This window comes from Rattus norvegicus, chromosome 14, assembly GCF_036323735.1.
Source record: "Rattus norvegicus strain BN/NHsdMcwi chromosome 14, GRCr8, whole genome shotgun sequence".
Classification (NCBI taxonomy): domain Eukaryota; kingdom Metazoa; phylum Chordata; class Mammalia; order Rodentia; family Muridae; genus Rattus; species Rattus norvegicus.
The window spans coordinates 31,748,835-31,764,835 of NC_086032.1; the positions used below are offsets into that span (position 1 = coordinate 31,748,835).

The window sequence follows — 16,001 nt, forward strand, 5'->3', positions numbered from 1 at the left end:
GCAACAGAAGATAGACAAGTACAGTTTACTTTTGTCTTCCTGCGTTGCCGGTCATAATGTGTTTCTATTCCAAGCTCTGTTTCTCAGAAGTGGTAAATTGCACTTGCTTTTCTGTTCCATGACCTTTGTGAGTTCCATGTCCTTTTGGCATCTATTTTCTTAGCTAGGATTAGTAAGTTGTCTCGGCACCGTAATGTCATGTTTTAAAGAACCTCTCTTATGGCTTACCATTTTTGTTACTATTCCCATTTTGGAGGTACGTGTTCCTTCTGTTACCGTAGACTTTAACCTCTGGAATATCTACAGCTGCGAGCAGCTGCTTCCCACAATAGCTTCCTATGAAACAATTTCGTATCTCTTCCCTACATTCCTACAGCCACGTTCAGTCTCACCCTACTCTCTGCCTTCAGCCTCCTGCATTCTCCAGCAGTAGCACACACACACACACACACACACACACACACACACACACACACACACACACACACACACCAGAAAACATCCAACCAAAGACATTTTTAAAATACTTTTAATCAACATTACAACCAGAGACTTTCTTCTAGAGCTGGAAGGATTTTGTAACTTCATGAGTAGGCTCAATGGACCTACTTCAATTCCCAGTTCGCACATAGTGGCTCACAGGATTCTGTCATGCTGTTCCCAGGGCATCCATCGCCCTCTTCTGGCCTTCTCTGGTACTGCCCTCATGTGGTGCACAGATACACACAGGCAAAACATTCATACATAGAATACAAGTAAAAGGGAGATTTTATTATTATTATTTTTAAAAAGCCTCTTCCATTAAAACTCATGTATTACTTCTTGCTTCTCTTAGTTCTACTAAATTTCGTTCTATGATAATGAACACAGTGTTGCATAAATGTCACCTCTCCATCCGAAACGGGCCAGATCAACCCAAGGAATTAACTACCGAACATGGCTGGCTCACTGTCAGAACACCATTTCTGCTTCCCACGTGTCTCAGGCCACTCAGGATGTTGTATGGATATATCACAGACTGTAGAAATTCATTCTCCAGCTTTGGAGAATAGAAGTCCAAGATTGAGGTCCAGTGGATCTGGTGTCAGTGGAGGCCCTGGCTGGTTCACTGGTGGTATCTTCCAAGGGTTAGCTTGCCTCTGGGGGAATCTTTCATAAGGACATTACTTCTGTTAGTGAGTGCCCTGCCCTCATGATCTGTCACCTCCCAGGGGCCTTGCCAGTCACCATCACCCTGGAGGTTTCCATTTTAACATACGACTCAGGCATAGAAAGCAGAACACATTGGTTTTACTTTTATTTTGTTGGCCTCGGTACATGCTGTGGTATTAACTGATCCTGATTCAATTTTAACATTCTCCTTAGCTGAAAAAGCCTTACTATTGGGCGCGGTGTGGTGGCACAGTCCTGTAATCCCAGCACAGGGGAAGCAATGGTGGGCAGATCTGTGTGAGTTTGGGCCAACTTGGTCTACACAGTGAGTTCTGGTCCGTCAACTACACTGGATCTTTTGTCTTTAAAAAAAAAATCCATCATCATTGAAAAAGTGGATATTTTGTAACTTCATGACTTTTTCTTTGCTACTGTTCTCATATTGCCTGGTACAATGTTGCTTTTGGATATAATTTCCTCAAGATTGACTTCAAATGGCCTGAAATCAGTTACATATTTCCTTTGTAGAGTCTATTGTCACTATAGCCTGCAAACATGGCCTGTGTTTTTTGTCTGGAATGTTTGTAAACATGGCCCGTAACATAGCTCACCTAGCTGTACATGAAAATGTATTTCTGATTATTTTATGCCAACTCCCACTGATTCCTGTAACGCTCACAAAGTTAGATTTTTTTTCTCTAAAAGACATCGGCTACTTCCTGAGTGTCAGTGAAGTGCACTGCATCATCACACAGGAGACTATGAAACAGGCATTAGCTAGGTGTAGAACGTCACACAAGCATTTCCAGCACTTGAGCCCGAAGACTGGAGGATTTGCCCTGAATTCTAGCCTGGCCTACACCATAGAGAGAAGTTAGGCCAGCCTATAGGATTAGACTCTGTTTCAAAGAAAGGAAGGATGCAAGTGGAGAAATGGGAACAGAAAAAGAGAGGGGGAGGAGGAAGAGGAAGAGGGGAGGAGGGAGGAAGAGGGGAGAGGAGGAACAGGAGGGAGAGCAGGGAGGAGGGAGAGGAGGGAGAGGAGGGAGAGGAGAGAGGGGGAAAGGGAAAAGGAGGAGGGGGAGGAGGAGGAGAGGAGGCCTAAGTTGTTCTTCTCTTACCTGTTCTATACTCTCAATAGAAGCAGGATAAAAGACATTCCAGGACTAGAAGATTAGAAGAAAATAGAAACTTCTTCCCCTAATTTTCTTTTTTTTCTTTTTTTTTCTTTTTTTTTTTTTTGGTTCTTTTTTTCGGAGCTGGGGACCGAACCCAGGGCCTTGCGCTTCCTAGGCAAGCGCTCTACCACTGAGCTAAATCCCCAACCCCAGGTCACTTTGTTTTATTTAGAAAATTAGGGGGGTTGGGGATTTAGCTCAGTGGTAGAGCGCTTGCCTAGGAAGCGCAAGGCCCTGGGTTCGGTCCCCAGCTCCGAAAAATAGAACCAAAAACAAAAAAACAAAAAAACAAAAACAAAAACAAAAAAAACCAAAGTGACCTATAAGCATCGTTGATTTGACTATATATAATATCTAGATAATATATGTGATATATATACATACATACATATATATATATATATACACACACACACATCTATGACATGACACTGAATATACAAGGAGAGGCCTGTAATTAAATAATAATGATTCTCATAGCATCTGAATCCCAATGCTCTTGGGTTCTTCTTTACCCATATTGCTCATTTTGGGGAACTTCTTTTTACTGTCGTGAAACGAGCACCCTAAGGTGAAGCCTGTGGCTGTATCCACTGGAAACCTTTCATTCTACTTGGTGCTCTGCTCTACTTGGTGATCTTCTTCCCTTCCTTATCCACACTTCCTGGGAGCAGTCGCTCTAAATAGATGGATCCAGACTGTGGTGTGCAGAGAGAGTGACTCCGATATGTCCTTCCTGGGTGCTGAGCGAACACTGGCAATATGCCTAGCTGCACCTAAGGGGGAGTCCCCAGGATTGACCTCACCTTGTCCCCTCACTGATAGAGCTCATAGTCTTGTGCTGTAGCTGTCTGCAGGGATGAAGCGTGGGTAATGTTAATATCAGGTGAGAATGTCCCCCACACACTCGGATGTTTGACTACTTGGTCCCCAGCTGATGGCACTGTTTGCACAGGGTCAGGTCTAGCCTTGCTGCAGGAAGTACGTTGCTGGGTGTGGACTTTGAGATTGTAAAAGCCACACGGGGTTCCTAGTTTGATCCTTCTGCTTCCGGCTTGTAGTTTAATCTGCGAGTTCTCAGCTCGCTGCTTCAGTCACCGTGCCTGCCTGCCTGCCACTGTGCTCTCCTGACAAGATGGCGATGGACTCTCATCCCTGTGGAAGCACGAGCCCAAATAAACTCTTGCTTCTCTAAGCTGCCTGGGCCGTGGTGTTTTATCACGGCAATAGAAAAGCCTTTTCACTCTTCTTCTATGGAATCAGATGCCTTCCTTGGATTTCTGAATTTACTCTTTTCAGGAAAATATCTGCATTTTCCCCGCTCAACTTTGTCACATGGATTTTTTGGGACGAATTTGCTAGCCTGTCACCATCTCTCTCTCCTTTTATTTGTGTCTTCTCATCTCTCATTTTATTTCACCACTTCATAGGCACCTTCCCATGAGTCAGTTTCTTCATTTAATATTATATATTTAATATTTATTTATTATTCATTTATTATCTTTTAAAAATTATTTATTCTGTGTGTGCACGTACCTTGCATGTGCCATAGAGTGCAGATGTTAGTCTGTGGACACCTTGTGGGAGTCACTTCTCTCCTTCCACTGTGTGGGTTCTGGTGTCTGAGCGTAAGTATTCAGGCTGGGCATAAAGTGCCTCTCCTTCCTGATCCAGCTTGCGGGCCCTACTACCTCTCTATTTGGCACTTGGTTCATGCTCTTAGTGACTGGAGTACGGGAGAGATGTTGCTAGAATCTTCTGGGCAGTTGCCAGAGTTAAAACTCCCAATAAGTATACTTTTAATGAAAGTGTAAACTTGTCACAAAATGATATTTTGCTTTTATTTCAGTGTACAGTAGGCTCATGGATACATAGTTTGGAAGTCTTGAAAATATTTGATAAAAGAAACCCTCAGTGATCTTTATTTTAGAGAATTGAAAAAAGTATGTTGAAGTTTATGTATATGTGTGTGCCTGCTTGGATGTCTGTGTGTTGTGTGCATGTCGTGGCCAGAAGAGGGTGTAAGATTCCCCTAGAACTGGAATTAACAGGTAGCTGTGAACTGACGGATAGGGCTGCCTGGAACGGAACCTGGATGGTCTCTGGAAAATCAGCAAGTGTTCTTTTTTATTTTAGTTATGTATATATCATTTTGCCTGCATGTATGTATGCCCGTAGGCCAGAAGAGGGCACCAGGTCTCATGGCAGATGGTTGTGAGCCACCATGTGGTTGCTGGGAATTGAACTCAGGACCTCTGGAAGAGCAGCCAGTGCTCTTGACCTCTGAGCAACCTCTCCATCCTCCAGCAAGTGTTCCTAACTTCTGAGCCACCTCTCTAGTCCCTGTTTACACCCACTGTTGTGCATCACAGATGTGAATCTCCTTTGTCCCCCAACTGAGGGCCCATTTCCCTCGAGGAAAGCTATCACACATGGTGGCTCTGGTGCTCCTTTAAGAAACTCCCCTAAGGGCTGGCAAGAGTGCTGAACAAACCCATCACAGAGCACGAAGAGCCCCTGAAACCTCTGACTGATATTTTACAAGGCAAAGGACGCTTGGCAGATCCGACACTGTGAGAGTTGTTGAGACTGGGAGATCAGCCTTAATTATCTGGGTGTACCCAGTAAAATCACAGGGGTCTTTAAAAGGGGGAGACCAGGGTGTGAAACTCACAGGGGGAGCTGTGCTGAGGGCTGTGCAGGTACCTAGAGGGAGAGGCCACAGTGGAACATGGCTGCTAGTGTTGAAGAAAGAGGAAGCTATCACAAGCCAGGGAAGACAGGCAGCCCCTCCAAGCTATCAGGACTAGGAGATTCTCCCCTGAAGTTTCCAGAAGGAAGCAGTCCTGATGGCTTGTAGCTCGAGAGCTACAGTGTATCCTCCGCTAGTATGCTTGTAAGACGGTGTTACCACAGGAAAGGATTGTACCCTCCCAGCAAAATTACGGAGGTTTCTATGGATAAATCCTTTTAGGAAGCTCTGATTTACAACATCTCCAGAATGTCTCTAATTTGGGAGACGTTAAAATAAGGGACCCTGGATGCACTCTGTTTACATCAGAATTCCCCCCAAAGGCATTTCACCACAGACACTTTCTTCGAAATTCCTTAGCCTTGAGGACTCACCACCTGAGAGAAGCCTATGGCAGGGAGCACAGGATGCTGTGGGGTGGTCAGTGAGAAGGCAGAGCAGGGGAATGCTAACACTAATCGCTCTTCCTCTCCGACTCATTCCACCCAGGTATCCAGCTTGGGGGATGATGCGCCCGAATTCATGGTGTCTCCCTACTCAGTCCCACTCTCTAAAAACACCCTCACAGACACCACCAGAGGTGTGCTCAATCCCCAGAAGCCTCTGAGAAACAACAGATCAAGCAGTTATGCTACCCGTGATGGCAGCAGGAGACACAGACATCCTCACGTCTATTTACCTAGGTTTAAATCCACTCCACCAAAGGCATTCACTTATTTCTGAGCATCCATCAGGGCTCAGAACTGTGGCACACACTGGGATGATGTGGAAGAGGATTTTCCTCCAGGAAAATGCCACAGGCTCAAGGAAATTAGGGTCCAGTAGAAGAGAGAACCTATTTACTAAGTCACAAGCCAGGTAGAGCTGAAGGTCTGCATATGACCGGGCACAGAGAGACATCCACAGGAAAGAATCACTTCTGGGAGGGGAGGGGTCAGAGGACCTGTCATTTGCAAATGTGTTTAAGGACTGCTGAGGCCTTGAGCTGAAGATACAGAGTGAAGGGCACTGTGTGTGGATGGAGCCCAGACAGTTGCTACTGTCTCTCTCTGACATGCACCATTCAAACCATGGCTCCAGGGTTCCCAGGTAGGGCAGCATGTTAGGTCCTGGTTAAAACTCGTCCTTATGACTGCCTTTTCTGACCTCAGTTGGAGAGGATATGGCAATCCTGCAGAGATTTGAGGCCCCTGGGAAGAGGGATGCCTGGGTGGGTGGGGAAAGGGGGAGCACCTTCTCAGAGGCAGAGGGGAGGCAGAATGGGAAGAATTGTGTGTGTGTGTGTGTTTGTGAGAGAGAGACAGAGAGACAGAGAGACAGAGAGACAGAGAGGAGGGAGACTGGGAGGGGACAACATCTGGAATGTAAATAAATAAAAATAAATAAAATAAAATAATTAATAAAAAAAATCCTGTCCTTATTTGTCAGATAATCAAAACTGTGAGCTGGGGCTCTCGTAGAATGCTGACAATGGTTACAGATTAAAGAAGCAAGTCTTGAATGTGAAGCTGAAATTCTGCCTCCAGTGCTCCTTTGGGCCTGTTTTCCACCGTGGAGAGGACTTGGTGAGGCTTGTGCAGTACAGTAAATAGTACAGCCTTCTTCCTTGTTCCCCCGGAGCTCTGAACTGCAGAATTAGAGTCCTTTATTTCAAAGAACTTAACACCAGTTCTGTGGCTGTGCATATAAATAAGGTTTGGGTTTTTTTTTTTTTTCCTTCCTTTTTCCTTTGATAGGAAATGGTAGTGGAGGGGCCTCTCCTCACTCGCTTTTAGCTTTAGCTTTTTCTGTTCAGGGTCCATGTTGCTCTCCTTAGGAGCAAAACTCTGTTACCATTTGTCCTTTGTAAGCCTGAAGTGCGGGGGCCCTGGCTTTTCCGTGGGAGGGGCTTGGCATGTTTGCCCAAATGCTGAAAGGACCCTGGGATGTGAAACTTGCCAGTTTGAGCCAGTGTAGAAAAGAAGTGAACTTTCACTTATTTTAATAAGGCAAAGATTAAAATGAGTGGCATTTTAAGGATGAGGAACCCGGCATAGTTTTTCCCCCTGGTTTTAACCTCTTTAATTTCCTAGGGTTACGCCAATGCTGGAGGCCAATCAAGCAGTTGGGTTCTAAAGTTACACTAGAAGAAGGGGTTACCAAGAGGGTCAGGGGGTCCCCTCCCAAGAAGCATGTTCCTAAGGCGTCACCTCTGCTGACTGTGGGTCCCCCTTGTTTGTCTGGCAAACACCTTCTCCTCTTTCCAGAGGGCTCACATGGCACGCCCGGGAGGCCCCTTTCCTCCCCGTGAGGGCTGTTGACTTTGCCTTCTGTGATCCAGGCATTGTGCGCAGAAAACACTCTCAAATATCACTAACCACACTTTATCCTGTTATCTGTTTACATATCCGAATTCAATTTGGTGAAGTTCGGTTCACATGGCAATGCCCTCAGTATTTGCCCAAGCTAAATTCACAGGCTCCGAGGCCGGCGGGGACTCTTGGCTTTCAAGCTGCCTCCTACCGAAAGGGACAGACAAGTACATGGCTCCTTCCAGGTCTCTGCAGAAGCAGGACAGGCAGCCGCAGACAGATGGGAGGCAGCAGAGGGCACGGCACGAACCCTTAGATAGTGGGGGTCTCCTTTATATTCCCAGCCCCGGCACCGTGTCTGGTGTGTAAGCAACCCCATGCATGCCAACGGAAGGAGAGGAAGAGTGGCGGGAAGGGATACAGGAGGAAGAGAGGAGAGGACTGCCCCTCGCAAGCTCGTCACCCAGTTTTGTGGTCAAAACCACCCCAGTAGTCCACAGGTGGTATTTTGAGGCTCTCGGAAGTAACTTTTTGGAGTCGAAAGTGGGGGATTCAGTCAGATCTCATGCACGATATGGTGACATGATACTCGACTCTGGTTGACAGGGGCCAGCGAGAGCTTGCATTTAACCGTGGTCCCAGGGTCCTTGTGAAGGACCTGTCAGGAGGTCTCAGAAGAGATGTACAGGTGGCCGTCACTGACTGAACCACTAGCACATCCAACCCAAGTCTTTGGCTTTGCTGTCTTAGGACTCCTTTGCCACCAGAAAAAAAAGGATTTGCTGAATCCTGTTTACCACAGTTTCCTCCTCCTCCACCTGTGCTGTCTTCTTAGGTTACGCCTGGCAGATGGAGAGGGGACTCACATTTCAAGGCTTCACAGTCTGCCTCCCAGATCCTTTCCTGAGCAAGAGCTGCTCTCCTAAAGACGTCCCCAGGAGATGACAGTATAAAGTATGCCTCAAATTTTCATCCCCGGCCTCGGGTATCATCTAACCCCCTCGGGAGAGGACTCAGGAGAGCTTTGTTGCTAAGGCAATCTAATCTCTGACTCCTCGGCCAAAATATCAATTGCAGGTTCAGCTGCGCGATGGGGCGACATCGGAGTTCACGAAACCAGAACAATGACAGCCTAAGTCAAGGGTTAGGGGCCCAACCAGAACAATGGCAGCCTAAGTCAGGGGTTGGGGGCCCAGGTGGCTGAAGGGAGTGGGCCATACGGCAGGGGTGAAGTGAGGTAAAGCTGACTCCTCACACCTTTGCTGATTAAGTAATCTCATCCTGAAGTGCTGTTTGTCTCCTGAAGCCACTTCAGGGACGGATGCTTCCCTGAGGCGGTTTTCTTGGAGGATTCAATTAGAAACCACTGCTAGGCCCACAGCCTGTTAGCGCTCCTGAATGTGGATGAGGTCATTGAAAAACGATTTGTAATTACAAGTCAAGGGTTTGTTTGTTTGTTTGTTGTTTGTTTGTTTTAAACCAGCCAAAACGGGTCACATGCAGCATGACTCCATTTCCAGGGGTGGGGGTGGGGTGGGCACAGAGTTCCACCTGAGGTGACGGAGATTCTGCGGAATGGGTCAGAGGTAGTAAATTTATGACACAGTAAATGTACTAAATGCACTGTTGAATTTGTTCTCTTTTAAACACTTTTAAACGGGTTATTTTACTTCACTGCGGTGTGGTACTGGGGACTGAACACAGAGCCTCAAACATACTAGGTGGGCCCGCCTACTCCATCATATCCCTGTGTGGGTTTCCTTTCCTCTCCTTCGCCTCTCTCCTCCCCTTTCTCTTTTGGGGGTGGACAGGGTCTCACTAAGTCACCAAAGTTGGCCTTGAATTTATGGTGCTCCTGCCTCACCTTCCCAATTAGCTGGTATTACAGACTCCAACCGACATATCCATCTTAAACACTTTAATCGTAGAAAACAACAAAAAGCTTTAAAAACATAAATTGAGCAGGTAACTTCATGGGGTTGGGGATTTAGCTCAGTGGTAGAGCGCTTGCCTAGCAAGCGCAAGGCCCTGGGTTCGGTCCCCAGCTCCGAAAAAAAGAACCAAAAAAAAAAAAAAAAAAAAAAACTTCATGCTACGCGAATGTTATCTGAATATTTAAAATGTACTAAAGTATTCATAACTTCTCAACCCTATCAGATTCCTGAGAATCAAGGGTAAGCCTTTATTCCCATTCCAGCGGCGGACGGATTGAGCCAGCTCGGTGCTTGCCAGAACCCGGTAGTAAAAACTCTAAAGAAATGGCTCCTGGTCTATTTGACCACGCACTGATGTGTGCGCACGTGTGTGTAGATCAGTGTGTGTCTCTGTGTTTGTGTCTACGTGTCTGTTTGTATGATTATATGTGTGTATGTATGTCTGTGTGTCTGCATGTGTTCATTTGTCTCTCTGTGTGGGGGGTGGGGCAGAGGTCCACTTTGGTTTCTGGGTGATTTTTGGAGACAGTCACTTACTGCACCATCAATTGGGCTAGAATGGCTGATCAGGAGGCCCCTGGGATCCTCCAGCCTCTGCTTCCAGCCTGAAGCTCTGATCTGGTATTGCAGGCAGGCAGGCAGGCAGCAGGCAGGCAGGCAGGCAGGCAGGAGGCAGGCAGGCAGGCAGGCAGGAGGCAGGCAGGCAGGCAGGCAGGCAGGCAGGAGACAGGCAGGCAGGAAACAGGCAGGCAGGAGACAGACAGGCAGGCAGGAGTCAGGAGTCAGGAGGCAGGCAGGCAGGAGGCAGGCAGGCAGGCAGGCAGGCAGGCAGGCAGGCAGGAGACAGGCAGGCAGGCAGGAGACAGGCAGGCAGGAAACAGGCAGGCAGGAGACAGACAGGCAGGCAGGAGTCAGGAGTCAGGAGGCAGGCAGGCAGGAGGCAGGCAGGCAGGCAGGCAGGCAGGCAGGAGGCAGGCAGGCAGGCAGGCAGGCAGGAGACAGGCAGGCAGGCAGGCAGGAGGCAGGCAGGCAGCAGGCAGGCAGGCAGGCAGGCAGGCAGGCAGGCAGGAGACAGGCAGGCAGGCAGGCAGGCAGGCAGGCAGGAGACAGGCAGGCAGGCAGGCAGGCAGGAGACAGGCAGGAGACAGGCAGGCAGGCAGGAGACAGGCAGGCAGGCAGGCAGGCAGGCAGGCAGGCAGGCAGGAGGCAGGCAGGCAGGAGACAGGCAGGCAGGAGACAGGCAGGCAGGAGACAGGCAGGCAGGAAACAGGCAGGCAGGAGACAGACAGGCAGGCAGGAGTCAGGAGTCAGGAGGCAGGCAGGCAGGAGGCAGGCAGGCAGGCAGGCATTTTGCCTTCTGAGCCATCTCCCCAGCCCTGACTCTAATTCTTAACCAGCAGGGGCAGTCTCAAGAGCAGCATCTCTTCACCAGCAGTGGCCACGATGGCTGTAGCTCTCCTTTTGCAGGCCTCGCTCTCGAGACTGTGCCTAATATGCCACTCCTGGTATGGCCTCGCACTCACAAATGTAAGGAGGAGCTTCATGTTTAAGAGGCGCTTAAACGTGATCAAAAATAAAATGTATTAAAGGCTTCAGGATCCCCTGGTTCGAGTGTGTTGAGCGGGTGACTCAGAGGGTGGCCTGTGTGTTTGTGTGCCTGTGCATAAATTTTTTCCTGTTTCATGAGAAAAAAAAATGTGTGCCTGCACTGTGGGGATGGTACTATTTCACTAAAGATGGCTGTGATGGGCTGAACTTCAGATCCCTCTCCTAAAGATAAAGTGAGGGCTTGTCCCTTCACGCTCAGAAAACAGCCTTACTTCAAAACAGGGTTGCTGCACAAGAAACCAATTAAGAAAGAGTTGCAGCCGAGTAGGGCGGGCCTTGGATCCAATGTCTGGTGTGTCCTTGTAAGAAAGAGGGGGATGGCCGCCTTTGAAGACAAGTTCAATAGGGATGCCATGTGGAGACGTCCACAGAAATGGTTCCCCATGACAGGGGCAGAAATTGGAGTGCTACAGCTACAAGCTGAGGACTGCGAAAGCTTGCTACAAACCACCACAAGCTAGGAAGTGAGAAGGAAGGAATTCCCCACTGAGAGTCTGCTGGGAGCATGGCCCTAACTAGAGGTTGGCTTGATAACGCGACAGAACTGGAAGGTTTCTGTTGTTCTCGGCCACTGAGTCTTGTCGCTTTGTTACAGCATCCCCCAGAAAACCAGTATGGTGATGGGGTCTAATTTACTTACTTAGTGTGCATGCATGGCTGTGTGTTTCTTAACTGTGAAGGAAATACACTTAGAATTCCGAGTCCCGGAGATAAGAGCAGAGAAGCTGATAATTTGGCTATGTTTGAACATGTGCCTCAGAGTTCATGTGCTAGAAGCTTAGTTTTGAGGGGAATAGCGCTGAAGAAGTGGGACCCCCCTTGTCACAACGGCTGTGCCTTGAGGATGGACAGATGGTATTACAGTGTGGCTTATTGTGAGTGAGCTTGAGTTTGGCCTTTTCTTGCTTCCCAGGCTTGTGCTGTCGCCTTTCTCCTTCCATGGTATGAGACAAGGCTCTTACCGAAGCCAGCGGCACGTGCCTGGACCTTGCAGCCTCCAGAGCCATGAGCTGAGTAAGCCTGTGTCTTGTTTGGTTTTTGTTTTATAAATGACCCAGGCCCGTTTATTCTGTTGCACAGGTAGAGTTGGGGCGAAGGCAGGATCTAAACCATGGGAATGTATTTATCTTCTTTGGACCTGACCTAGCCTCCCCACGCTCTCTTCCCGTTACCATTCAGCCGGTCTCAGCACATTGGCTCTTGGCTATGCCTGTGGCATGCAAGCTCTGTTCCTTCCTTTCAGTCTTGTATTGCTGTTTCCTCTGCTTAGAACCTGATGCCTTCAGAGTTCCCGACCCCGAGGAGAAATGCTATGACAGGTGTAACAACTCTCTGACCAGGCACGGGGGTGTTTAAATACACGACACACACCATAAGGAACGCTGACGGCTGTCTTCTTTGACCTTAGCTTCCATCCCTTCCCTCAGCTTATCCGAGGTCAAGAGAGCAGAATGACTCTGTTAGAGAGGGAGGCAGGTGGGGACCGTCTCCCAGACCCAGCGCTCAGAAGGTGAGGACTGGGTACTGAATCACAGAGCCGTGTTCTATGATCCAAAATCACCAAGAGACAGAAGGCGCCTTCCTACGGCACAGGATGGTATAATTGCAAAAGGCCAATAAAAACAATAGTGACACACATTTGTATTATATACATCCTCCTACTTACAAAGACTTCCTACATTTGTTGATTTAATCAAAGAGCTGGCATTCAGCAAATATCAGCACCTTGTGCAGACTCAGCTGCTAAGTAGGAGAGCAGGGAACCTACTCTAGAAGGCACCCTGTCCATTTTACAGTCCAGTGAGTTCTCTCTCTCTCTCTCTCTCTCTCTCTCTCTCTCTCTCTCTCTCCCTCCCTCCCTCCTTCTCTCTCTCTCCCTCCCTCCCTCCCTCCCTCCCTCCCTCTCTTCCCCCCCACCCCCCGCTCCAGTATCTTCTCCACAAGCAGTCCCAGGTAGTGCTCTAAGCAGGGGACTTACTGTTATGAACGGACGCAACTCCTATTGTTACTGGACAAATCACCACCAAACTTTTCTTCTTATAAAAAGGCGGCCCCACCCTCGGGGATGTGCGTCAGGAACCAGGGTGCAACACCGAGACAGCCTGGGAATCACAGCTCTTGGGAACTGTGGAGAAAAGAGCAAACAGAAGGCACATTCTAGGTCATCCATCGTCGCCTCAGAAGCCATTAACATGGTTCTCTTCTCTGTTTCCTGACCAAAGTCAGTGAAAAGAGGTGGCCTTTGCTTGCTTGCTTTGCAAGACTTTCAGTTAGGTTCAGGCAGTACTGTGTTTCTGCTTCTCCTACATGTTAGTGTATGGATTTTAGCGCATTTATGAAAATGTTCCTGTTTCTAAGGGGACCAAAAGAACCACGCGGTGGGCTGTTGGGGCTTTCGTATTCCTATACGCGCAGTTTTACATTTCCACTTCCTGGGAGATTAGCTACAATTGGAGAAGCCAGAGGGGAGGGTGACGGTGGACCTGAGCCCCCGGGGAGGACATCTTTTCACTCAAATCCCAATCAGATTTAACCAGGTTAACCTTTCCTGTGGATAGGACACGCACCCACCCCTGCCTGGGTACAAGCCGTGACGCATAGTGGTGGGTTTTAACTGGGAACTGAGAGGGACCTGTGGAGGAGGAAAGCTCAGTGTTGATGCAGTTCTTTGCAAACCCAGTGACACAGGACAAGAAACCACTCCAGATGAGCAGGTAGAATTGCCTGCGTAGAGGAGGACTCTTAGCTCCTGGCCATGAAGGGTTAACTCGTATCAGACTAACTTCTGACCGAACGCAATTAGACACTCAGGTACAAATCATCTCAAAATGTGTTTAAACAAATGGGGAGAGCTGAGAGTATGGTGGTGTATGTAATCTTGTTATACAAGAGTGCACACACGCACAGAGACACACAGATACACACACATACACAAATAAACACAGACATACACATGGACACAGAGATACACATACACAGTCACACACAGACACACATACACACACAGACACACATGGTCATACACACGCAGACACAGACAGACAGACAGACACACAGAGACAGACACACAGAGACAGACACACAGACACACATACAGACACACACACAGAAACATGATCATACACACACAGACACAGACAGACAGACACACACAGAGAGACAGACACACAGACACACACACAGGTACACATACAGACACACACAGGCACACAGACACACACACACAGACACACACACACACAGCACTGACAGGTTAATGGAGCTCTTGATAGTTCCGTGGTGCTTGGGAATGACAGCCATAGTTCAGAAGCTGTCACTGCCACTGAGAGAGTGCTGGTAAAAAACAATCAGTCAAACAAACAAACACACGGCTCAAAGAAAGACCCAAAAAGTACCCACTAGGCCTTATGTCACTGTGGTGCCCAGACTCTGACAACATGATTGTCAGAAGCCAGAGGAAAGGGCCTTGGGAGAAAACAAAACTGAAACCCCACAGAAACCATCTACAGTTTCTAGGATGTTTTATGCATAAAGTACTTCATTCAGTCAGCAATGATGAAGCAAGGGGCTGGAGACATGGCTCAGTAGTTAAGAGCATTGCTCCTCTAGAGGACCTGAGTTCTATTCCCAGCACCACATGGAGGCTCACCATCCATAACTTGGGTCTCAAGGGATCTGGTGCCCTCTTCTGGCCTCTTTGGGCACTTCACGCAAATTTGCACAGGCTAATGCTCATACATACAAAATAAACAAGCAAACCAACAACGGAGAGACAATACCAGGATATGGAGTTATAAAAAGAAGGAGGAGATAAAGGAGGGAAGGGATCAAGGAGAAAGAGGAGGAAGAGGAGGAGGAGGAAGCAGCAGCAGCAAGACAAACTCTGGCATGATCCAGAGATGAGGATGTGGTCTTTAAAGAAGCTATGATTGACACATTCCAATTTATAAAGCTTGTAAAAGACTGTAACACACACCACTTAGCAGCCTACAATACAAGCAAAATAAATAAATAAATAAATAAATAAATAAATAAATAAATAAATAAATGGGGGGCAAAGCAAACTCAGTAGGGTCCAAAGGCCACAGTGACACTAACTCTTAGCCAGCTGTGCAGTGGTACTGTACCTCAGGATTGTGACCGCATAGTTCTTCAAGGCACACGTCAGCACTTACAGACATTAACACAGATAGTTCATAAAGTGAGTCTAAAGAACTTTCAACCGATGGAAATAAATCAGAGTGCTATTAAAATGAATTATTATGAAATAATTAAAGATTACTAGGTTATAAAAAAACATGGCTGTTTTTCAAAGTTGAGGTAAGATTTACATGCAGTGAAAAGTGCTGCTATAGGGTAGCACATCTGATACATTATTGTTTTGGAGACGGGGGTCTCACCACGTGACCCCCCTCAACTTGCTATGTGAACCCATATGGCCTGATCTTACAGAGATCTGCCTGCTGTCATTTTCAGAGCTGTGGGACTAAAAATGTACACCATTATACTGGCTCATTTAGGTACGTTTCTGATAAAGGGCCCAACTCTAGGATCCTCAAGAGAAGAAAGAACACATCTGTACTTACAGAAAGTTCCCTCACGACCCTGTCAGTTAACTCTATGCCACCCCTGGGAATACAGTCATTCCCATGAGCACAGTCAGTTCTTCCTAAGCTTCAGGGAAGAGGCAAGCACAGGGTACCCTTTGTGTCTGCCTGGCCTAACACACCCAGGACACTGTCTCTGAGTTGCCTGTACTGTTGTTGCGATAAAATTAAAAAATCGCGCATGCTTGGGGCTAGCAAGAAGTGGGCTAGCGTGATGTGGGGCTACCCTAACACCACCCGCCCTCGGAGGAATGAGATGGCAACAGGTGTGGCAACAACCAGTCAAGGGGACAGTGTGTGAAAGTGGTTGACAGAGAAACAGGAGGAGAACGCAGATCAGCGCGGAGTGGCAACTCGCGGGACCAGGACGAAATTTTACCACAACATACTGTTAAGTGTATCTAGAAGTTTGATCTTTTTTATTGCTGGTAAATATTCCTTTCATGAAAACACCACATTTGTAATATCTTCTCCTGTGA

General features: G+C 47.7%; 1 protein-coding gene across 1 annotated transcript in view; it reads right to left on the reverse strand.

Annotated features, from left to right (window-relative positions):
- Cracd (capping protein inhibiting regulator of actin dynamics) overlaps positions 1-16,001 on the reverse strand; it is a 236,064-nt gene that overhangs the window by 110,507 nt on the left and 109,556 nt on the right. Inside the window, exon 2 of the mRNA NM_001427853.1 lies at positions 12,894-13,040. The gene's annotated coding sequence lies outside the window, so the exon portion shown is untranslated. The remainder of the gene's footprint in view (positions 1-12,893; positions 13,041-16,001) is intronic.